This window comes from Oxyura jamaicensis, chromosome 7 (genome assembly GCF_011077185.1).
Source record: "Oxyura jamaicensis isolate SHBP4307 breed ruddy duck chromosome 7, BPBGC_Ojam_1.0, whole genome shotgun sequence".
Classification (NCBI taxonomy): domain Eukaryota; kingdom Metazoa; phylum Chordata; class Aves; order Anseriformes; family Anatidae; genus Oxyura; species Oxyura jamaicensis.
Window position 1 is genome coordinate 5541459 of NC_048899.1, and position 26301 is coordinate 5567759.

Sequence of the window (26301 nt, forward strand, 5' to 3'; positions counted from 1 at the left end):
CTTGCATTTCCATGAAAATAAAATATCTATATATATATGTTTCCTGACTGGGTTGCAATGCATAAAAGCTAAAGAGAGCTGCCAGTTATCTGTTTGGCCTGAATTAAGACGAGTTCCATAATTTTTGATTGAGTGCTTTTCTAGTTGTTTGTAGCTGCCACATCTAATTGTGCTTGTGTAGTCCTTTAATTTGCATGAAAGAAGATAATATAATTGAAAAACTCGGGAGTAAGACAAGTTCAGATTACTAGCGGAGGCAAGTTAATTTGTTATTCATTAAATGCTAATGAACCTGGCACCTATGTTTTATTTGTTTCACTCTGTTTGAAATTGGAAAGGTCTTGTAGCATAGCTAAGTCTATGATAAACAGAGGTGTTAAACTCTTGTTTTCTGTGATGTTCTGCTAGAATAAGCAAGTTTGTAAAACTAGGTAACTAAATATGTGTGTAGTGAAGCATACTCAAAAGGTAAACGTAAAATAGTTAAGGAGCTGATCCTGTATTCAGATTCCTTTAAGAATCACAGCTGAGCTTTTCAAGCTTTTGGGGCTTGGTTTTGGTGTGGGTTTAGTACAGAATGGGTGAAGTGCTGGTGCACAGAGGCTGTTGCAGTGAAGCTGGCACTCTCTGCCTTTTGTATCTTTTCTTAGTTGTCTCAAATAAGGGTAAATGTAAAAACATGAAATACTCTTTTATTATCACCAGTACTCTTGATAATGCTGCATAAACAGGTAAAATAAGATCTACAGTTGTTCATAGAACTATTACAGGCATGTAGAAATCTAAGGTTTATTTTCCCTTAAGCTGCTAAAATGAATTTTGAAACAACTATTTGTATTTGTACAAGTTATAAATTATTTTGGCTTTAGTGTCTGTTAGTTAATTCTTTAAAATAAGAATAATGATATTTAGCATTGAGGGGTAAATTGTATGGCTCATTTATATTACTAGGTTATTTACAGTATGTTATTATACTATAGAATAAAATTTAAAAATATATATATTATTATTATTATTATTTTTTAATTCGAAGGACTGCTTGATGTTTTCCTCTTCTGAAAAGTAGCTTTCCTTTTCTTCCTAATATTTATTCATTGTACCTTTAAAGTATGGGAAGCCTGGAAAGTAAATTCAGCAAAAGCCAAATTGCATGTAGTACAGAAAACATATCTCTAACCTAGAAATATTGAAAAAATGTCCACAAACACAGATCCACAAATCATCTTGCCTGTGCACAGCACTGCTTCTACCATTTTTTTGAAGGGTTCTTTGTGGTTTTGAATGTGGAATAAAAGGAATAAGATAAAATGTTATGTATCTCAATTTTGACATCCCACTAGTTTAATTCAAGATTAACAATGTGCACAAATTCCAAAACATATGTATGGTTGGCTTTGCTTTGGAGAAATGACTGTGTATTGACTTAAAGTTGAACAGAAATGTGGCTTATTCTATTTGCGTTGATCCAGTAGAACAGTATGAAAAATAAATTTATATGAGAAACAATTTTTGAATTATGAAGTAATTCATGTGAAATATATAATTATTTTATTCCAGTGAAATTTGTGAGTATTTCTGCTGGTTGCAACAAACTTGAAAAAAATAACAAAAACAAACAAACAAAAATGGAAATTTATGCTTTTTAAATTCAGAATTCCTATTTTTATTTACCACAATGTCTCGAGAAGGCTCAAGGGACATTGCTGTTAGTATTGCTTGTCAATGGATATTACTTACTGCTGTGTCATAGGATTTGAACAAATAATATGGAAGTTATATATGTGAAAAATATGTTACCCAAACTGCTTTTGCCATCAGTGCTTTAGACATGGATCTGGAATATTCACATGCTGTATTGCAGAAGGTGAACTAATGAGCATCTGTTTGGTATCTATATATATAAAATATATATCTGTATTTTGTTCCCATTATCTCATTCTGTGGGGTATGCACAAATGATTGAGAAATCAGATTCTTAACTACTTTCACAGTGTTTAATACCACTTCATGGTTTCTTACCCCTCATTTATTTACATAGATGTCAAAATTAAAATTTTCAAAGATATAGGTGCATATATATTTCAGTTTTTAAGTTGCCACAAAGATACAGGTTGCTTCTTATTCATTCACCTCTTCTGTAAAGAAACAGAAATATAAGGTTAATTCAAAAACTAACTAATTTGAAAGCTTGATCTCCAAGCTACCCTGACAAACTGTCAAGGGAAAAAAATGAAGTTGATTAATTTCAGTTGTGATTAATGGTATGTGAAGAAGAAGAAAACAAACAAAAAAGGCAAAAAACATTGCTCTAATAAATTATTGAATTTGGATCTTTAAGAGATTGAAATTCTCCAGGTCCAGTTCTCTGAGATGTGAAAGATATCTACTTTTAAAAGCAAGTCTCTCATCTTTTGAAGCCTGTTCTTCCAAACCATGTGTATCCACTCAATTATGTAACCTCTAACAGCATCATTTTGCTTTTCTTCCACTTGAGTCCATGACTGGTATGCTTCTTTGTGTACATTCACTGGCTCTATGTTTCCATTTCTGCAAAAGGGAAGATGGTAGCTATGCTAGCCACTCAATGGAAAAAGAGAATCCATTTCCAAAATGAAAAGAGAATCCATTTCCAAAATGAAATGAAAGAAACGGTCACATTATTATGCTAAATCAAGGAAATTGTTATCTTTGCCTTTTCTAGTCTTGTGAAGCAAAAGCAAGACAAATGCTTTTGTCAGTAGAAGAGTTCTGCTCTATATTGTGAGTCTTTGTAGAGGTAATAACTACTGATAACACGTGTAATATTTATTTTATATTATTTTCTCATTTTCTGAGGCATTCTGGAGTAATGTTGCTTCCTTGTAAGACTAAGTAGAGACCTTGAGACAGCCTTATCATACCCTAGTAATCGCTCATCACTGGGGCCTCCTGATGCTTCTAAACCTCCGTGCTCCTAATGGTGATGCTCGCTCTGACTAAATTCATTATTTAAAAGTGAATATATAAGGGCAAATGAAGACATTCAGCTCCCAAGGGCATCAATCCATTAATTTCTGAACACTGAATTAATGGAAAAACTTAAAGATCATTCTACAAAGCATGTTTGTCTGTACCTCAGGTGATGCTTTTTGGTTTTCTGAAGCAGCAGATCATTACCCTGTGTAATTGTACAGTCCGTTTCATTCAGACTGGTGAGTAGATGGCTGCTGCACATCTACCCATTAACTCCAGAACTGCTAAATCATTTTTTAGGGTATGCCAATGTCTGAGAATGTATCCGGGCTATATAAAGTCTTGATTCTGTAATTCCAGTGGTTGTTTTCCCTTTGCAGACATATATTTATGAATGATGGAATCGGGTATTGTGAACTGCAGGACCATGATTTGCTAAATAAGGTCATTCATCTGAAATGTTTGTCAGATGGAAAGCATTTCAAAGTACATGTATAGTGCAAAGGAAAAAAAAAAAAAAAAAAAGGATGACACAATCATTTAATTATTATCTTTTTAAAGAAAATTACATACATGATAGGTGTTTTATTATTATTATTTTTATCAGGTACTGAGTTGAGCGAGAAAAAAGAAATGGGGGAGAAAACATTTCCTTGCTCTCTGTTTCTTCCTCTCATTTTAATGCATCTCAAGAATACAACCATGACTTTCAACAAATACTTTCAGAAACAGAGCTCGTGAATTGATGTCAGCAAACAGTAAGTGAAAATAAATAAAATACTTTATAGTTTTGCAAAGCATTTTCTGCTTAGTTCAATGGTTAAAAAAAAAGTAATAGTTAAATCTGAGAGTGGTTATAAGCTTATACAAACTGTTATTTGGGTTATCTTTACAAAGGTCCTATTTCAGGTTATTTTTCTGTCTTTGTTAGGTAATTTTTATTTATTTATTTTTTAATCCAGATGCTCATACTTGTTTTAAGTGGGATACAGAAGGCGTGCTTGTCATCTAGTCTTCTTGCATTTCTTGTTTCTATTATTTTGGCCTTTCCCTAGATAGTTTCTTCCTCTCTGCTTTCTGTGTTACCTTCCATCTGGCCCTTCATCCCCAATCCTTTTTTCAGTGAAAGCCTTCTCTACTTATCAGTCTTAAGATGTCAACAAAAACATTTGAGCTTTTGATGTCAGAGCACACAAGTGAATTCGAAGAAATGAGTGAAATGATCTTGTAATACCTGTGAACTATACGATTTTTATTTTTTTTTTAATGGTTGGGTGAAACAACTCTACAACTTCTGTGAGACTTAAGTTCCTAAGTATTCTCTTTATCAAGAAAACTGTTTTGGAGACCAGATTTTTATTCTCTATACTTCTGTGGTAGTGCTTAAAAGAGCTTAAAACATTTGTTATTTTTGATGTACTTTAGCATTGCTAGGCAACAATCTGCTCAGGGTCATGAGGCTGACAATAGGTAAACAGTTTCTATCTGATGAAGCTGAGTAAATATTTGTAAGTCATTTTTGTGCCACAAATATCCCTCTTCATACTAAGTTACACTTAGTGCGACTGTAATTTGGTATTGTGAGTGCGGGTAATATCACAATCTATACTAAGGAATATACATGGTTGATAAATTGAGAAAATATTAAATTATTAGCAGAATATACTATTAAATTAAAAAGTAAGTACTGGTTAGTGACATTTATTCATTGAAATTAGATGTTATGTTTTGGAAATTTTCTTGGTTGGCTTTGTATTATGTAATTTTTCATTTATCCATTTATGATAAAATAATTTTCCTAATCGAAATTTACAGTGGTGAGTTAGACTTGTTTATCACCAACTATCATCACACTGATGCTATCAATAATTAGAAAGAAAAATAAACGTTTGAGGTAGTGATTTAATTACTGCACATCCATTTTATTAAGAAATACAGACCGTTAGTACTTGATTATTACTGGTCATCACAAGACTGCCCTGAAAAGGCCATGGTTGTAAGTCTCAGCATTAAAATCTGTTAATTACAAACACAATAATTTGTTTTGCAGTTTTTCTCTTGCAGTCTTCTCATTTTCTTATGTTTCCATTTTCTCTCTCTCTTTTTTTTTTTTTTTTTTTCCAAAACTATTTGTACAGCATCATTTACTTTGGTCAGTGATGATTAGGATTTTTTTACAAATTATTTTTACTCACTTTCCTCCCAAATTATGCCTAATTATTAGATACTTTTTAATTTTTGAATGATTAAAAAAAGACTTCAAAAGTAGAAAATGCTATTCAAACAGACATTTAAAAACAAACAAACAAAATGTTATGTCCTTAAGAGCTCTAATAATTACTTCAGCAACATTGAGAACTTAAGGCAGATGCTCAATGGTTCTAAATCAGTGAAGCTCCACTGGAGTCAGACAAGAACTAAGATGTATTGCTATGCATTACATTTTTCTGTAGTTTCAACTTAATTTCCTTCAGGTGACAGTGTAGCACCTTCCTTCCTTTCATAAGAAGGTATGGTGCCTTTTACTGCAAGTAATACTCTTTGAAGTAAGGGCTCAGTAAGGGTACAGCTTTCCTCCCCTTACAAATTGAGTAGCACAATTACTTGAAATTAAAACAGCGAGGGAAGAGAAATGATGAAGTGAGAACATTTGCTACCTGCCTTAATTTGGGGAAGTGTATTTTCTGACTTATTTTTAAAAACAAGTTATCCCATTTTAAGTTGATTTATCATTTTAGCTCAACAGCCATCAATGGTCCTACAGGGACTCTTTGGTTGCTACAGACACTTGGTAAAGTTGTCTCACCTTAGCTTCTGTCTGATCAGATTATTTGAAATCTCTATATGAATTTTACTAGGGAGAATTACAGCTCAAAAAGCATAATGCATTCCATGCCTGAAATCTGTTGGGCATAAACCCTCTTGTATAGGTGGAGTTGAAGACAAGCAAAAAAGTACATGGCGGTAATGCAACAAGTGTGGTACCAACACAGCTGTGGGTTGGTGATCTGTAGGTATGACAGGACTGCTAAACATTGCAGAGTGGTGAGAAATGCTCTCTCTCCATTGATAACAATTCCAGAGTTATTTGAACGTAAAAAAAAAAAAAAAAGAGAGAGATGATTTTAAAGAATTTTGGAGTTAGCATCTATCTGTTCAGGCAAAAATTATTTGAATTATTTGTGTGTTCCCATGGCTGCTGTTCTGCTCAGTTAATCTGTGTCTATGTAGGCTGATAAGGACCTTGTATCTGAATGAATTCAAGGAAAAATAATTTACAAACAGGAAGAGGATTAAAGATTCTATACCATAAGGGAGCAACAAACACAATTACTGTCCTCAGTAAGATCAAGTATATGCGGCTTTCATTTCAGCCTTCTTATCCAGTAAGCCCAAAGTTTATTACAGTTCTGGCCTCTAAAACCCATTCAGAGTTCAACTGCATCCCTTGGGCTAGCTCAGCCCCACTACTGAACTGAACAGATAATTACAAACATCTCTGGACTGCTTCCTCTCTGAAGACAGAAGTAGCATTCAACAAGTTATACCCATGTTTTAGAAAGTGCCAATGGGAATATTTTTGCCCACCTTCCCTGCAACTTTTTCCATATCATCTAATGCTATATGTGGCAGATATAAAACACGAATAGGCTTTACCTTACTGGAGTTACATAAAGGTAATGCCATGTAGGACTCACCTGATCTTAGGTCACTGAAAACACTTGCCTGTACTGGAAAAGTCTGAATTAGGTGCCTTATCATAAGGCTTTTGAGACAGAACTTGTGTAAACAAACGGGTAAATAGTGTCTAGGGGGTAATTTTCTCTCTTCCCTCATTTTCCCTACAACATCCTTAAGCAGCATGAGGTCTTGGTGGATACAGTGCCACATGATTTTAAGGTCAAATTCCGCCGGCGAATTTTTCTTTGGAAAGCACATCTGCTGAGTCGCTTACATTCATCTCTTGTGACCGGGAGGGTTCCCAGCTCTGGTGGTGCTGCTTGATTTATGCCATGGAAGAAAAATAGCTCATACACATGCCCTTTACTCGTGTCTACAGTATATGTACAGGACTGCAAACAGAGAACTTCATCACAATGTCCCCAAATCTATTTCTCTTAGAAGTATCAATTTGTTTATTTGCTCTCAAGCCAAAAATGCATTTTGTATTCTCACACACTTCATTCTCAAAGGAGGTCCTGTTTTTATTAGCAAGATAAGGATGCCATGAGAAATAACTTTAATTTTGCTATTGCAGTGGCTGAGATCATGGCCTTCTGACTCTGGGTAATTTAATATAAAATAAAACTCAGCATTTTAACCTTAGATGAATGAGCAGCTTCTGCTCCATTTGCAGAAAAACAAATGCACAGATCTTCTCTTGAATTACTTTGTTATTGAAACTAAGCTAGGATGGAGTAGCAGTCCTGGTGGCTTGTAACAGCTTATATCATGACCTCTGTGTTATTGAAATGTAGTTGCTACAACTTCCATATTTTTCTAGCAGCTTCTAGTCTGTGGTGGCAGCTCCTTGAATGACCTTGCCTGCTCCTTTGGCTGCCCACGCTGCTGACTGCTGTGCTGTTCACAGCAAAGCCTGCAGTTCTGGTGACAGATTTCTAGCACAGATTTCTGACATACTGGTTTGCCCTCCTGGACATAGCTCTCTTTCATTCCCTCTGATTAAAAAAAGGTTGAGAGGAATACAGAATCCAGGATTTTGACTAATTTCAGCTCTGCTAATGCTGAAACAGGTATGTGGAGCTGCTATAATAAAGGAATAGAGAACATTTTCTCCTTGTAGCTAATGAGATCTCATATGGTGTTTTGAAGGAAAAGACATTTCTTAACCTGGTAGAACTTTGTAATTACACAAAACCAAGGTCAAATCTCCAGAATGAAAAAGAAAATAAATAAAAGAGAGAGAGATACATAATAAAGTATGTATTCATTCATCCGAGGCAGAAAGAAACAGCAATGGTTTATTGTAGTATGGACCTTAAGTTCTAATGTAGCTAGTATGCACATAGGTAATCAAATAATGTATAAAATCCTCAGATATCCTTTTTTCATACATACATTTGTTTGTTTACATGTACATGTTCATGTATTTAACATCAGGATTGAACAGGAGTGTGTTGTTACCACTAACTTTAATGCTGAGCATTTTTACGCAGAGGTTTATTATAGGGATAGATTATATTTTGGTTTTACTCTGAGCCCGCATTTAACTAATGGGGTCAATTGTCTCTGTTAATACAGGATCCATAAAGGTAAAGAAAATAGCTAAATAGGCACCAAAAAATCCTGGATTTCTCCAAATTAGAAGCAGATGAATTGTAAAATGAAGACCATGTTAGGGTTCAACTTCTCCGTCTTGCCCTCAGCACCTAAGTAGCAGAGTCTAGAATCAGCTGAATGGCAAGCAGAATAGTAAATTAGATTACAGTTTTTTTTTTTTTTTTTTTTTTTTTTTTTTTCTAGTTTTGCTCCTGGAAAGAGGTTTTGAAATCTGTTATATGTAAATCCAGTATAGGAGTTGGCCACTAGATAACAGGCTTAGAGATTTAACCATGTGATAGGGCAGCTGCTGATGTACGCACACATGCATTGATCCAGCTTAAATAAAAACAGACCTGTTGTACATTTATGAGTGTACATAGATACGTACGATGCACTGCATCCTTAGCTTGCAGTTCAGAATAAGGAAAATAACAAAATTAATGTTATTAATTTTCTCACACACAAAAAGATATCAAGAATTCAAGAATATAAAATTTAGTTCTACAGCACAAACTTCACCTTGGATGTAGGCTTCAAAAAGTGCTTCAAAAGCACTTCAAAAACAGATACAAAAGAGTAGCCCAGATTATAAAACTGTAATCATCCTTACTTCAGTCAGCATTAAAGTTTTTATTTTTAAGTCAGTCCTTTGAGAAGGAAACGAAAGATCAGAAACCTAAAGGTCAAATCATTTAATTACTTTTATCTATTTCTATTTCCAAGGAAAATTCCCTAACATATCCTTTTTTTTTTTTTTTTTAACATAATGACTTCACTATCTAACAAACCTTGAACTATTCAGATTTAATACCAGAAGCATTCTCATTTTTCAGACAACAAAAATTCAGCTGCAGTATTTTTTTTTTCAAAAGCCATGTAATGAGGCTTGTAGAAACATGACACAGAGAAATAGAATGAATAAATCAAATTGTAAGGAAAAAAATCAAGGATCTGAAAGTAGCAATGGCAAACAACAGGGAACTCTGCAGCTTTCCTCACTGGTTGAAACCCATTTGTTCCTATGTTACTTAGGAGAAATTCCTCATTATTGTATTGCCAGTGCAGGCTAGACAGTCTGAGGGAGATGCTTGAAAACCTCCAAAATTAATTTTGGGGGCTATTGCTTAGAAGTTGGGGCTAAAGAAAGTTTACAGAAGATGGTTTTGCAGCTGGCAGAATGCTTGTAACAGACTTGTGGGATAGAGAAGTCATGTTTTCAAGCTTGTGAATGCTGGATTACAACTTTCTACAAAGAGGGGAGTTCAAGTAGCCTCATGAACTTCGGTGGCTGGTACTCATCTGTGGTTTATCCTCACTACAGAGACAATTTGCATGGACAAATACCAGTGAGAAAGCATCAGCCTTTTTATCCAGGAGCTCTCCACAGTTCCTTTCTGTTTCAGTGATCATGAGTTGAAAGAAAAATTCATCTTCATGTCAAGCTTTTTCTTCACTCTAGAAGGTTGTAAAAAGTAGAATGACACTTCCATGGGTTCATGGTGTGCAGCAGAATTGCTCAACTATGATTTAGGAGAGGTGATGAAGAAGAAAATTATAAAGAAATGACCTAGAGCTATAAAAGAATGAGCTCTGAGCACAGATTCTTACATTAAAACCCTGTTAGGAATAGGTTTGCACTGGCATCCCACACCCCTCCTGCTCTGGGGACAAGTGGCACTGCCTTTCTGTCTGCGAAGGCTGATGGTAATGTCTGCTCATTGGGCGCTGGGCCACCAGCATATCTGGGAGCATTTTGATCTATAGACCAATTTTATTAAGATAATGGTGTACGTGTACATGCAAAGCAAACAAACAAAAAAATAGGGTAGCATATTCCCACACCAATTGTTCTGCTGCTTGGGCTGTAAGACACCTTAGGTAGTGACATGGTAATAATCACCATTTCTGCATTAACATTAACTATTGCCACTGACAGCATTGTTTTCGTAGTATTTGGCTTCATATGTTTGCCTTTGGTTAAAGCAAGTGGAAACAAAGAAAATCACCTAAATGCTTGAGTTCTCACTGTATTTATTGAAAGTAAAAGAATAAAACAGTATTCCATGCTTTTTCTGACATAGATACTCAAAGAAAATCAAGTTGCATAAACTGATATTTATACTAGAATGTCTGTAATTTTTCACAAGTTAACCTTTTGTCATGTTTTGTTTAGCCCTTTGCTTTTATATGGTTTCTAAAGCTCACTTGGAAACATCTTCAAGGCTTGTGTAGCGATATATAGTGTTACCCACATGCCACTATTTGTATTGTAATGTGTTCATATTGGGTAGTAAAACTAGCATTCCACATCCATAAATTTTAAAGTAAAAATGTATATATTTTGTAAAAAGTTTTATGATAATGAAAAGTAAAAATTAAAATTTTCTGCAGTGTTTGTGAACATTATTGGAAACTGCTTTTTGCATGCAGCAAGGTTTCTTACAGAAAAATTAAAAATGATTGCTTAGGTGTAGTTTTCCAGAGTTCTCATATGTGGTCTTTTTGGTCTTTTGAGTTTTATTAAAAAAGAAAGTCTATAGTCAGGAGGTTTTAAGGCTTCTGATTAAGCTCCTTTAGCAAAAGTTTAAAGCTACCAGGCTGAGGGGAAGCTTACTGAAACACTTAAAACTACAAGTGCCTCAGAAGACAGTGGGGAGAGATGGTCAGTTTGAAACTGAAGGCTGCAGAACAACAGTGTCAGTACAGTTCATACAAAAATAGTTTTCTTCCTTGCTGCAAGGAAAGTTTAAAATTTAGAGGAATAATTTTACTGTTAAGAAGCTGTTTGGAAGAAAAAACTGTTAAACTGTTAGGAAGCTTTAGCTTCTTTGAAGCCTGTGGCTGGCTAGGCTGCACTCCAGTCACAGTTTGCAGCTGATTTCAGTAGGAACAGATCTGAATAAGCAAGAAGGTACTAAGGAAACACAATTGCTGATGGAGCATTTATTATTTTACTAAGTGATGAGCACTATTGAAAAAAGCATAAACACTAATCAAGTCACCTATGTTATGCATACATATATACAAATATATACATATATACAAATATGCATATTTAGCTTGTTCTGATCTGTCAAACAATAGTGTCAGAAGTAAAAATCCTCATCATTTTATGATGTTTATTTAACATAAAACTTGCATTATTCTTAGAGGTGTAGATGTTTGTGTCATCTGCAAATCCAATCATGACTAGAAAACGAAGCCAAAATTTCTGTTGTTAGTAGTTAGAATCTGGAATTGAATATTTTCCCTGGAGCCAGAACAGAAGTCTGTGTTTTTTCACATACTGCCTGAAAGCTAAGCCAATCAATGGAAATATAGGGTGGAAGACTACTCTTCTGGTTTTGCTCAGTTGATTGAACACTCAGATGAGGTTTTAGATTTTTTTATTTAAAAAATTAGTTTTGTTCTTCTTATTCTTTTTAATCCAAGCGCTGTGAGTTTGAAACCTCAGAACATGTATAGTTACTACTGGCTTAAAAAACTACATCATTATCATCCTCAGCCTTCACTTATTTTTTCCAAATAAAACATGATTGTCCCTACCTTGTGTGTGCAAAGAAACTTTCTCCCCTCTCCTCCCCTCTCCCCTCCTCTCTCCTCCCCTCATCTTCTCACCACCTCATCCTGCTATTCTCACTCCTTAGTTTTCATGTATAATTTTCATTTCAATCTAAATCAAAGTGCCCTGAAGTGGTATACTCTTTGAGTAGCATTACCAGACACAGAAGCAAAAGAAAAGTCTGTGGTAATTACTGTTTTGTGAATTGATAATATTCAAGACTTCGGGATTTTAGACTAAAAAGCTCTGAATTAATCAGAATAAAAAATCCAGGCTCTGAAGCTGACAAAGATATATATACATAATCTTATTGTAGCTGAAGTCAAAACTACAGCTAAAAACAAAACAAAACAAAACAAAACAAAACTATTTTTTTTCCTAATGAATGAATTAAAAATAATAATGCTATAGAGAAGCACTTCTAAAAACAACTTTTTTTTTTTTTTTTTTTTTTATTTAATTAGCTGGGACATTGAGAAGTTGCAAAATGTGTCTCTAATGTTCAATATAGCAGTTTAATAGGATGTTATAATAAACAAGTAAAATTAGATTTATTGTATCAAGAGGCAAAATAACCTCATTATACAGAAAGCTCCAACAAACTGAAGCTTGTCTAATGTATAATCCAGTAGTCTAATTGGTAAACCTGATTCTTGCTCTTAACAGAGTTCATTAGTACTTTGGAGTCCTATAAGATGTTTGAATGATACTTGTTATAATTAATATTTAGTCTTTAATGCTATTTACAATTTCTGAAACTTTCTAAATGGTTTTTGTGATTGCTGTTTTAAAGTTTGCCAGCTGCGCAAACTTTATTGTTACAAGGATGCCAGAGGGGTTTCACAGAGGCAACATGGTATTGCAACATTTAATTAACCATTTGTATTCTCCTATACTAGAATATTTTAGTACACTTTCTGAGTAGCTTGTCTTCCTGTAACTCACACTTATGTGTTATTCCTGTACCTATATTTAGGTCATTTAATGTATCTCTGGTCATGGACTGGCTGTCTCCAGGGAATGATATTGGAGCATTGATTCTGCTTCTTCACTGAATTTCAGGGAGTGGAAAAAAAAAATCTACAGACTAAAGCACAGTCTAAAATATCATGTGATAGAGGAAGGAAAGCAGCAGAGGATATGTCTTACCCAGATTAACATTTTAAGTGTGATTTACATAAATTGTATCAGCACATTTTGTTTGCAAAATTCTGGAATGCACTAAATCTCATTATAAATACTTGTGGTATTCTTAGCATGAAAGTCTGAGCTTAAAAGAGTAGCTGGATCTTAACTACCTTCTGCTTTCTTGCTTAGAAACAGAACAAAAACTCCCATTAGCGAATCTGCTGCTCTGGTCTTACAGCTTCAAAGTGTCTTTTTTATTTTTTGGCTCTTTATTTTTTTCTGCTTGCTCTGCTCATTAAGAGCCAGTGCATCAGCAAATTGTTATGCCTTTGCCTCCAATGTCTTCCACACTGGAGTGATCATGCCCTCCAACTGATGAGAGCCTTCCTTCTTCTAGGTTGTGATCAATTAGCATGGGATAGCAATGCTTCCCTGCAGTGCTCGTGTTTCATGACATCAGCACACTAATTGACAAAATGATGTGGCCAAACATTGTGCAAATACTTCAGCAGCACCAATTGATGCTAAATGTGATACCCTCATGATACTTATTTTAGAAACCTATACAGAAAATGTTGTGTAAGTGAAGCAGGTGCTTGCTTCCTACCAGGTGAGACAATAGGGGCAAGACAAAAGGGCAAAATCTGAGGGCATGCAAGGACTCTGCCAGAGCAAAGGATACACCAACATATCTTCTCATCTTGCTAGTTACACATATGTTGGAGGAGTATTCAAACAGTCTGGTCCTGGTCATAGACCCTGGGTTTTCCCACTGTAACAGGTGTCATGATCCAAAAAGGGGGGAAAAATTGTCCGACTTGTGGGCATATTGCAATTGCAGCAGTGAGTTTGTGGGATTTTGTGAAATGAGGACGTGGGGGATTTGTTACTAAAGATTTCTGTTTATTACAAATCAGCACTAGTAAGAACACTATGATTAATAAGATTAATAAATTGAATATATACTTATAAAGTTATTGCATATCACCAAGAAACATATATATATATAATGCAATGTAAGAGGCATTAAAGATATAGCACCAATTAATAGTAGAAGCAATTAGAGCTAGTAGGAAAGCAATCTGAGGTGTGAAAATCAGGAATATAGCCACAGACATGGTTTAGGCATAATTACAGGCTAAACAGAGAAATCAATAATGCTATGGTGGTAAAATTATTTATGGATTGCAAACTAAACACTAGTAAAGCAAAGACTTATGCTAAATTATACTTATCAATACTGTACTTATGACAAATCATGTACATATCTACATATCCATAAAATTACTGTTACTCTAATGCATCAAACAGATCCTGGGATGGGATGTCTGAAGGTGATCTCCAAAGAGACTAGGTACCAAAAGGAAAAAAAAAAAAAAAAAAGTCATCAGAGGCTGACCACCCCAGGAATGTGTCAAGAAATGTCCCCCCCCCCAAAAAATTAAAACAAAAAAAAGCCCTTTTCATGTCACTGTGATGTAAGAGACCATAGGAGACTGCCATGTAGACAACCAAAGGCTGCTGTTAGTTTCTGTATCTTCTTCAGACAATGTGTGGTGTTTCTTGTTTTCCTTTATTCGTTTGAAATGAATCTTATTTCACATGTCTACTCCCACTTTCTTGGGAGAGAAGTGGTCCCTCAGTTTCTCATTTAGTCTTTAACCTTGGTATGTTCAGGCAGTGCCACACAAGTGCTCAGCTGCACGTCAGGGCCATGCCAGACTCCCAGACCCAAGGCCGAGGTGCCCAGGCCTGCTGCCAGGCAGGCCTCCGGCCGGCAGCCATTTTCTCTCTGAGGTGTTTAGCCGCCATTTTGTGACAGAGCTTGGCTTGTGACAAACGGGTCGCCTCTGTAACTGCTCCAATTGTTTGGAGAAGAATCATAAAAATTCTTTTCTGCTACTGGACCAATTAGTGACAGAAATTCTGCCTAAGGTGATGTGAAATTAACAGTTAAAAATAAGTGCAAAATCCTTGCTGTTCCAGTGGGGTTTCTCATTTTGTAACTGAGGCGTTAGGAGTTAAACACTACGACATTGCTAACCATATTTTGAACACGTTAAAAATGAAGGTAATATAAAAGAAGATAAAATTTTTAGTTATCTTGGCTTTAACAATCAAGGATTAGTGAATGCAATTTAAAATTTATACAACAGTGGCCAAAGCGTATTTTTGTTTTTCACAGTGAAATGCTTTACTGATGCATCCACAGAAGATCACAATGTACTTCTCTCAATTCAGGGGCATGTGTTTGTGTGTGGGGGTCATCTGAAACCTCCAAACCTTCTGAGGTTCAGTCTTCATTGGTTTTTGATAGCAGCAGTAAGTCTGTCAGTGTGGTTTGAAATAACCACAGCTTATTAGAAAGTGCTCCTAAGTTCAAGATGTTTTTCCCTTTACAGTAGTTTATCCCAGTTTAGAGCTAGCCCAATGGTTTCATTCAACACCTGACAGAAACACTTTGCTTTCAGGTTCAGAATAAGATTTTAGCTATCTTTTTGCCCGTGGATTTTTTTTTTTTTTTTTTTTTCCCCATTGGCCTGGACAGAGGCTTTTCCAAAGGTAAACACAGAAGTCAGCATCAGCTTTTCTTCATTGGAAAATGAAGTTGGAGATCAACTCTTTTTCAGACTTGTCTTACAAGTGATCCCATTATCTATCATTATCTATATATGTGCCTGTTATTCCATTAAGAAAACTCTCATAACATAAAAATATTCATTTTATTTTGCTTATGGTACAGGAATTCTGATACAGGCAGGGATGTACTCTAGTTATTTTATATGATTTTATATATAGATCTCCATAAGGTCTATGTCAAACAAACCACGGGAGGCCAAATTGTAGGTTGGTGTGAATCAGTGTACTTGAATTGATAAGATGAGTGGTAGCATTTTTCCACAGTATATGAAAAAGTATGCTATCAGTGCAGCACTGCCATTATGCCAGCTTGAGTGCTTGCTGTTGCTGTGTCTTTTTTTCTCTAACTCTTATTCCCAAGATGCTAGCAGCAGCAACATTGAAAAGCTCTTATCTCCAGACTGCAGATGGGGAAGTGAGGCACGTGGTAGAATAAGGGTGAAATTCTCAGCAAAGATTTATAAGTTACTCAGGTGTCTAACTCGTATTTTCAGAACTGATACTGGCCTTTTTAAAGCAGCTCTTCTGTTCACAAGAAACTGATCTACTTAGTTGCTGCAAGAAACATGCTGCTTTATATTAATCATACAACAAAGAGAAAGAAGGGGAAAGTTCACCTGAATAGACAGGAAATGAGGGAAAGGGCAGAATATAGCTCTGTCCTGTGTCACTTTGGTCAACTGTTTGACTCAGTGTCAAACCCTTTATTATTCCTATTTTACAAAGTGAAATATATATTTTTAAAGCTATGAGGATTTTTTTAAAATTATTATTATTATTATTATTTTTTAATCTCAGATGGGAAGAGTTGTGCTCTCTTACCTTACCTTTCACACTCTTGGGCCCTCAGTTCTGTAGACTCTCCTGGTGTTCCTCAAAAAAGGAAATCCTTCTTGGCCTCTTTTCTTTCAGAATATCATTAGAAAAAAGAAAAGAGCTCTTGCACTGCATGGCACTTCACAAGAAAACTGTCCTGATATTTCCATACAGTTCAAATATCAGTGGAATGCTCTTTGGATACCAAGAGTCCAGAAGGATTTCATGGTGTCCTGGGGGCAGACAGCTCTTGACACACCTCATATACGTCCAGCTCTTCTGGCTTAACTTTTTCACCAGAATGATGCACAGACTGATCTTGAAAAGCTTGTTTTACAGTTGTTTCTCCTTCCTGGCTTAGATTAAGTCTGGATGAGTGCTTGCCTTTTTGTCTGTCCAAAGCTGGTGAAGGTTTGCTGTCAGAGCTTAGATTTAGACAGCATCTAGAAAGAAATTGCTTTGTCCAAGCTGCTTTTAACAATTTCTTCACCTCCCTCTTAAAAAATAAAATTTTTTTAAAAAAGAAAAAAAGTAAAAACTGGACTGTTCGATGGAATGGGCATGTTTGGTAGTGATTCATTCCATTCTTGATTCAGAGGATATTTAAAATCATGAGTGGTGCCTGTGACCGGTCATCTTGTTTTGCGAGACTTCTATGCCCCACAGCCTACCTTCATTCTATAACCTTATTTCCGAGCTCCTGACCTTCTCTTAGCAGCATACAGTACATGCTGCTGCCTTTGAGAGATGCTAGGGTCTTCTCTAGCCATAGTGGGGGAAATTTTTACAAGTGTCTGCTTATGATTTTCTATGAATAATACGGTCTCTCTAAGATGACCACTGGACTAGACTAGTTTAAGTGAAAGTGAATAGAGATAATCTGTACTGGTGCTGTGCTGCCCACTCTTACTATGACTTAATCATCTGAGTTTCAGGCAAAAGCTGAGTACTGTGCACGGGCAGCGGTTTTAGCAAACTTTGCTGCTGAATCTTGCAAGTCATATATAATATTCCAGGTTAAAAGGGATTTCACATAATTCATTTTTGTTGTTGTTGTTGTTTGTTTTATTTTTTTAGTGGCTGAGAAGGGCATTAGAAAGATTTTGGATATATTTCTTATTATATGAGAAAGTTTTTCTAACTATATAGGATAAACAAGAGAAAATAGATTCTTTGCCCAGATTTGTACATGCCAAACTGTGTTCTCTGTTACTGAGATTCATTCAGTTGTCATGATCTTGCTTTTCATAGAAACAATTTTCATCTCTTCCTGTGTCCCGTAGGCTAAGTCTATGTTTCAGTCTCATAAAAAATCACTCACTTTCTTTGACACTGAGTCCTAGCTGCCTTCAGTTTTGAAGTGCTGCCTTTTATGTTGGCAGATATTCAGCATTACTTCTGCTTGAGATGAGAGCATTGTCAGTCCTCACTTCAGCAGGCTGAATAGGCATATTTTCCATGGTTGCAGGAAAAATCCTGGATGATAATGATATTCTATTTGGCAGTCTTGTGGTCATACAATACTTCCCTTACAGCACTACATTTTCCTCTGTTCTTCTCTAACTGAGCTTGCTATTATGTTTGTAACCTTAAAATTACATAGCTAAAACACAAGTCATTTTTCTGGCCTATTTGTCTCAGTGAGATTCTTTTCCAATCAGGGAATAAAAAGTAATTTTGATTTCAGGTATTTTATTTAGACCTCAACCTGACTTTATTACTACACTCCGAACCCTTCTTTAGAAAAGTTGAATATACCTCGAGGAATACTTGAATGCTAGTAGTTTTTTTTTTAGGCCATGATATAAACCTTTCCTACTAATTTTGTTTCTTAAGATAATTTGGTTTAATAGCAGAACATTTTTGCTCAGTTTTACAGGATTAAAGAGAGGACCTATTCAGTGAGTCCTTACTGTATTCACAAATACTTCCTGCTTCATTCATATATCGATTCCTGCTTCTAGTATAATCATAAAAATAGCAGAAGCTCTTGCACCTGTGGCCATCATTCCTCTGTTACGTGTTAGAGCCTACCTTATACCCCTTTAACATCTCATATATATCAACTCTGTGTGTTTCAGCTTTGAAAACTAAATGCTCAGAGCTGTTTTTTTGTTTTGTTTTGTTTTGTTTTTTCCACCTTTAGGCCCTTGAGTTCATACCCTTCATCTAGAAATATTCTTTGATGTGTACTTCAGCATTTTCTGGCTAAATGCTCTTGCTTTAAGGCACTTAGATATTTTTGATGCTTAGACATTTTAATTTAAATAGCTGATTAGATGTTAACGCTCCTGTGACAGAGCACACATTAGGATCCAGGGCCTGTATTAAGCTTTTGCATTTTCATTTTCTTGAATGCGCTGTTCTTGCTGTGTGGGTACAAATCAGTTAGTCAGTGCTTATGCTATTGCTCTTAATCATTCTGCTTTAAGCTTTCTGCAGTTCTTCTAAAATTGTTTACAGATGCAAAGAGGTGCCTGAACTCTTAATTTCTGCTGCATTAAGAGCCTAAGGACATCTTAAAACTCAAACATGTATCAGTGCCTTTAAGTCTCACCACAAGTGCCTGCAGCCCACCAAACAGCATCCCTGTGCTGAAAATTGTGACACTATGTGCATTGCATGGCAAATAAAACATAGGCACTTTACCTAAGAATATTTACACAGGACAGAAAGAGCATATGTTTAAAGCTGGTGCTGAAATATGTGCAATTGCCTGGTCAGAACGCCCTAATCACCCAGGTCAACTTCAGAGTATTTGTGAATAATAATAGGTACCTCCAGAGGTGATAGAACCCTGTTAATGCCTCAGTTACCTTTTGGACATGTCTGCCTCTGTGCATTGACCAGGAAGAGACCAATGCTCCTAAATTTTAGAAGCTCAGTCAGGTGTTAAGACTTAGCTGGGATAAAGTCAGACTGAACAGATTTATCCAAGTTTGCAAATACAAGTATGATGTTTGGAGATGAACTTGGATTGAAGTGAATCCCCATCTGGGAAGATGCTCACCACCATAGGTGCTTATTAAGTTTCCATCAGCTGGGAGCATTCCCATAATACCAAATGACTGACACATTGTCACATGAAAATGGATAAGGGGAAAAGTGGCAAAAAATACCCTAAGTGGAGTTTAAAAGCAGGCGTCAAGTTTGGCAGGAGGCAAAAGCAGAATAAGTTAATAAATAAATGAAGGTGCTAAGAACATTGCTAGATTTCTTTCCTGATAAAGTATTATAGAAACGTTTTTGTTGTGAATTTTACTTATTTTTTCATGTTTTTAATGACAAAAATGTGGCAGAAGTGGAAGTTTTAGAAGTTCACTATCTATTTTTCATCAACAGTTATGCTTTAAGAAGGTATTTGCATGTATGTAAAATAAGAAATATGCTATAACAGCAAAGGGTAGGTATTACAAATGTGATACCTCTATACAGTGATTGGTAGGCACCCTTGCCATTTACTTTTCATCTTTCCCTTTTCAAAAGAGAAATATCAGTGAGAATACAGCTAAAGAAAACCTTGTCCTGAATAGAGAGGCATTGTCTTGCAAACCCGTGTGTAATTTCCTTTGGGTTTTTGTTTTTGTTTTCATGTTCGCTTCTTCATCTTCGAGGCACATGTAAGGGACAAATGTGGCTTGACTGTGGCTCCGTAGGCAAGTCACAGCAACAGAAGCTGAATGTTAGCACTTGTATCCCCAACCCACTGAGGATGACATTTGAGGCTTGAGAAAACAAATGTGCACACAAACAAAAAGTACTCAATGACCTTTGGTTTTGTACTGGTGCTTTTTGCTTGCAGATTCACATGGCCAGTTCAATGCAATTTGTAAACCCTAGGTTGTGTATTCACAGTTCATGCAAAGTTCTTCTGACACATTCTAGGTAAGATGGAAAAAAATATGAAAAGAAAAAAAAAGAAAACCAGATTAGTAATAATTTTAGCAAGTATTAGCCATTTAACAGGTCCTACTTTTAATTCTCACTTGTGTCTAGAAGAAAGGAATTAGTGAACTAAGTGCTTTAATATCAATTTTAGAGACCTGCAACAAAAGCCAGGATGTGTGGTTACCAGAAATTGAGCAGCTGTGAGGTATTTTCTATAAGTCTAGTGCATCTTCCTAGCACCAATGATTCTTCCAGATGTACTTGTAAACTGTGAAATCTTTGTATGACATAGCTGCAGAAACCCATTTCACTTGAGTGAAATATATGTTTTCAACAAGTAATTTCTATGAGAATGCTCAAAACATGAGAGTTGGAGATCAAAACTGTAAGTTTCTTTGAGGTTCTGCTGCAATTGAAAAAACTAGGTATTTTTTACTCTGATGAAATATATAAATAGTGAATATTCTCCTTTCTGGATAAGAAGAAAGATATAATTCTGAAATGCCAAGAGGAAGCATGCCCCCAATCTTACCTCCTTCCAAACTTGATTTCTTGTTGTTTCAGATGAACTTGGAATCAATATCTAAGCTATTGGATGATCATAAAAGGTCAGCCTTTGATTTTTTTTTTTTCTATTTACAGCATTTTCTTAAGATTTTTCTTTGTTCTTTAGTACTACAAATATGACTCGTGTGTTGTTCTGAGAACACTAATCCATTGTACTATGGAAATGACATATTTCTGATGTCAGTAATCATATTGATTGATATCAAGTGCAATGATCTTTAGAAATATTTCATTTAAATACCAACTACTTTTTTAAAATATCACAATATGAATTAGCTTCTCGTTACAGAACTCATGCTGTATACAAAGAAGGGATCTTGTTTCTGTAATTCATGGAAGGTCTAATCTAAATCCCATTGAAGTCTGCGGGAGGTTTTTCAAGGCAAATAAGATGAAGATCATAAAGTCTTTGTACTTGTATAAGATATAATGCTTTCTTTGCTTTTCTAATTCAGGCAACAGAGAGACTGACTGGGGTCTATGTGCTTAGAAGGTTGCATAATGTTTTCATATGGCTGCAATTTCAAGCCCAATGGATAAAAATTAAAAACAATAACAAGCTTATTTGTGCTCTCAGTGTAACTCAATGCTGTGCAATTGTTTGGAAGTTTGGATTGTCTATTCATTGCAAATAGCATCTGTGCTCAATTACATTCAGTCTATTAGGAGGCAGGGCTTTCAGAAGTAATAAAAGCATCTTAAGAGATGCTTTGCACTAGAGAGCTAATGATTTCTGAAAAAGACAGACAATTGGGTTGATTCCACAGGTACTGTAGAAGGGAAAATGTTCCAGATGAAATGGAAATTATTTCATGAATCATCTCATGATTTCACAGAAAGAAGAGGAGTATTATTACTGATTATTCTCTATAAAATGAGTTTAGCAACATACCATCATCCAAAAAGGCAAAGTGAAAGGTTGCTAAACTGGATATTTAAATTTTGCTAATGAGAATGAAGTGAGTTGATGAATGTTGAATCACTCCTTGGCAGTTTTTAAAGAAAGGTTATCATTCATCCTCTTTTCTGCACTGACAGATGATGTTTCTTGTTGAAATGAGGCTTTCCTGACTTTTGATAAAGCCTGCTGAAAATAGCATTCTCCTGCCCAAGCTGTGTATTCAGTTATAACAAGTACTGACAGGGAATGATAATTTGGGACGCTCTGCAGTGTTTTGCCCTTTGGAAGGTTTTCTCTTGTTTCGTGTGAAGTGCGCCGTGGCATCACTGTATTGCATTAGTTAGCAATGAATTTAGAAGGTGCCACTGCTGTCTGTTCCAGCAATCCATACTGAACTCGAGTAGCCTCTTCTGCCTCATGAAAGTAGGGCATTGATAAATTAAATTAACTTCTTGTGTGCGGCAAACTAGGCTAGGATAAAACTTATGGCAAGTGGATATGTTTTGCTCCACCACTCTATCCCTTTCCTGATGGCTGCTTTCTACCTGCAGAAGTTGCGCCCTCTGGGTAGTGATGGCAGGGCTGACGGGCTGCTTAAACTCCTTGCTTCTTCCTGTTCTGAAGATCCATCAAGAGTGGACTTTGGGCCACAAAAAAACATCTGTTTACCACAGTGATGCTGTATATGTAGTTTCCAGTTTGTATATGTTCCTTTATTGTATCTGGTGTTTATACATAGCTGTGGAAGGCTGTAAGAAGCTAGAGGTGAGGAGAAGCTTTCCTGAAAGGAGACAAAAATTGCAAGGCATAAGCTTGGAAATAGATTTCAGCATTTGTGGAGCAGACTGTGCAAATGCACCTGGATTATCTGATGGCCTTTCCACGTGACACATTTTTTGCATTCTTCTTGACCGAAGAGGAAAGAAAATTCTGAGGGTAGTCATTCAATTGTAGGAAATACAGCAAAACCAGTTCAAATAGTGCTTTGGTGAATAGTCAAAAGGACAAAAGGGAGGGAGTTCATCAGGTGGGTAATCAGATAGCAATAGTTTGTTTGTGTTTGCTGCAAGAGCACATTGGAAATGTTGTTCGTTTAACATCAAACATCCAAAGATAGTATCAATTCTTATTTCATCAGCAGGTACAGAATGATAAAGCTGCCAATGATCTAAACGTAGAAGTGGAAGAAAGAGGTTAAAATGTCTTAGAAAACCAATTGGATATTAATTGTGATAGGAAGAGCATAATCTGAATTTAAATAAGAGTTATTAATTCTGTCCATGTAATCAGAGACTTGATCTAACACTTTCCATTACTAGTCTGAAAAATGTTGGTATAATAAATAGGAACACTATTGTTTGTTTGTGGTAGGTTTTCATCATTTTTTGTTTATTTGTAGTTTGTTCTGGTAGCAATTGCATGGATAGCAAGTTAATAGTCCTTCTACGGGCAGAATTTCATCTGATGAATTTTGAAATGTCAATGAAATGAAAAACAACCAGTGTAGGTGTATTCATTTGTGTAGGGAATTCCCTTACCCTCCTTCATATTCTATTTTTCATCACCCCTGTTTTGATCTTAGGGCAAAAAAAAAAAAAGTGTTAATATTTTGTTCACATGGTGTTAAACTGCCTGTAGTGCCTTGCTACCCTTGCTCTCTGCTGGCTGGAAAGTATGGCCATTTTGTGTACTTTATACATTATATTCATTTATTCATTGTGTACTTTAGTCATTATATACCTGATTGTGACATCTGTGCAGCTTTAAAGAATCAGAAGTGACAGAGCTTTGATTTCAGTTGGGAGTGCTGAGCACAGATGTCTCACAAATAATACACATATATATCTATATAAAGTAATTGATTCCCACTTTCATATACCACAACTTTCACCCACCAAAGGTTTCTAATATATTTACTGGTAGTTTTTTTTTTTTTTTTTTTTAAAGGCCTATTACTCATTTTTTTAAAAATATGAAATTGAGGATGCAAAATGGATGGGTTCGTTAAAAAAAAAAAAAAAAAAAAAAAAAAAGGAGCTGGAAAACCACATGTAAATGAGGCACTGACTCCCTGTCATGTTGCCTGTCCAATAATTTTTCTCACAGTGAAATTCCTACTTGTTCACAACAGCCCCTGTATCCCACCACAGCCTACAGTCCCTCTCTTTTGAAAGAGATGATACATGAAAAGCCGAACACAGACTTAGTTCTGTAACTCAACCAGCAGCACAATTTCTAATGCATGCAAATGAACTATTTGTAGTGCAAAGGCAGTTCTTTAAAGATTTTTTAAAATATTACTTTGCAAATGGGAGAGTTAACAAGTTAAGTGTTCATAGTGTGTTAAATGCTTTCTTAAGAAGTGCTGTTGGTGGTCCCTGTGCAATGCTTTGCAAACAGGCCTACATTCTTAGCAAGGTCCTCCCTTGTGGCTGAGAACCGTTTGTTTCTATGCTTTCAGTTTTCACCGAAGTGCCAGTCTTGTCTGGAGTTCTTGTTGTGTATGTCAGAACCATGAAACGTAGCCTCACAGTGTGAGCTTTCCTGAAGGCATGAGAAATGAGTGTTCCAAATGCTTTATGTGGAAACAGGTCTTTTTAAACAACTGTTTCTAGAGTGATATATCATAGCTGTGACAGTGAAAATTTTGGATGTTCAAAAGATATTTAGCAGAGAGTATTATTTTAATGAGACACCTTACGATGGCCCGACCACTGCTGTTCACTGTATTCTATTTGATCTAATTACTGTTGTCTCTTATTTTTAGATTACAATTAGTTTCAAACATGGTCTATACCTCACTAACAACAACAAAAAAACTTTTGGAGAACAATGTTATCAATAAAATACAATAGTCTAAATCCTTGGTTCTTCACTAAGTCTTGACAAGTCAATTCCACTGAAATTTCACTTCCTCACCCAGTTGAAAATGCCTCTTGGTTTTGTTTTATCCTTTTAGGGTGATCTCATGCTGGACCCCAAGTGAACTCGAGAGAAAGATCTGGTTAAGTGGTATCCCACATTTCTTGTTTTTGAGAAAAATAACATCAATTTATCTAGAGAATCCCATCTGGAGCACATTCTACAGCCAGAAAAGGGAGCAGGCAGGTATTTGTATCTTTCCTAGAAACAATTTCCCTTCGAGGTCTTGTGTAAACATAGCTTCTAGCAGAGTGGAATAGCAAAGAAGACAAGAGACCTGCAGGACTGCTGATTAATAAGCTGTTGAATAGTGGTGGATGCCTGTGAGTCTGTTGCACATCTCTTGAAATGTAACATAACCAGGTCTGCAGTGATCAGCACACCCCTCACACTTCATTATTTGTTCTCTAAACTGTCAGCAGTGCAGACGGTAAACTACAAATTACGAGCATTACTTGTGATGTGCTTGGGTACATTTTTTCAGCACCTCAGGGAAAAAAAATAAAAATGTAGCTACTGCATTCCAAATAAATAGGCTTTCTTTTTGTTAATGGAGCTTGGAGCAAGGACAATAGATGTATGTACACACTGAGATCACATGCAAAAGCTGAATCAGAACAAGCGAGAGCTCTCTAGAACATAAATATGACATTTGATCATGGAATAAATTATTATGCAAGTTGTTATTGCATTGGATAGACTTACAGTTTTCATCTCAGACAGTTCTAGACAGACAGATAATTGTATAACCATAAGGCTGAAAGCAGTGAGCCCACTCATTGTCTTTGCTGGCTGCCTTTTGCCACATGGGAAATCCTCACAGCAATTTTAGAATAAAGGTGTTATATCAGCATCACTCAAGGAGATGAGAGCAGACATCTATAGCTCTCTTAAATAGCTGTTATATTCTGCATCCGTTGTAGGCTCTCTATAGCAGTTTAGCGTGAAGTTTAAGTCAAAACGGGACAGCTGCTACTTTGTATATGGATATCTTGTTATGACACAAGATGTCCAGACAAAGGATACAAGGAAGGAAGAAATTTGGTGGCAGTTAAATACTTTAAACCAAAGTGTTTACATAAGAACAGTCTTGAGTGGTATGCTGGTTGTAAAGTGTGAAACTTTACAATATAGCACATTTCTTTAGATGGGATTAGAGAGAGAAAACTATTACCTGTTTTAGTAAGCTAATAGCTGTGCCATGTAGTTTGTACATTTTCCAGGAACTGGACCTAAAAAAAGAAATTCATAAAGTAGCACAGCATAAAGGAGATTTTAGACTGAGCTCAGAAGATACCATTAGAACAGTTTAGAAAAGTTTAAAATAATTTTCTTTATGTCATAAAATAGAAGTTGCAATAAATAATTTTATTTTGAATAAAATATACCTTTGAAAAATATTGTTCGTGGTAGAGAATCCAGCATTGCTGCTGGTTATTTGTTTGAATACTTACTTGTCTTCACCATTTAAAAATAAGGCACTGTATTCCTAGTCTAAAATGTTTCAACATCCAACACAGCTTGTATTTTTAGATTAAGTAGTGATTTTTTTTTTTTTTTTTTAAAGAAGGTACATTTAATTGCAGTAAACTCTTCTTTTTAGTATCATCCTTGAGTATTTTGACCCCAACTATGGCATATG

General features: G+C 35.7%; 1 long non-coding RNA gene across 1 annotated transcript in view; it reads left to right on the plus strand.

The window, feature by feature from the left end:
- LOC118170143 overlaps nt 1–18396 on the plus strand; it is a 189069-nt gene extending 170673 nt beyond the window's left edge. The window contains exons 8-9 of the long non-coding RNA XR_004752515.1: nt 3560–3710; nt 18261–18396. This is a non-coding gene — a long non-coding RNA (uncharacterized LOC118170143). The remainder of the gene's footprint in view (nt 1–3559; nt 3711–18260) is intronic.
- Nucleotides 18397–26301: the final 7905 nt, after the last annotated feature.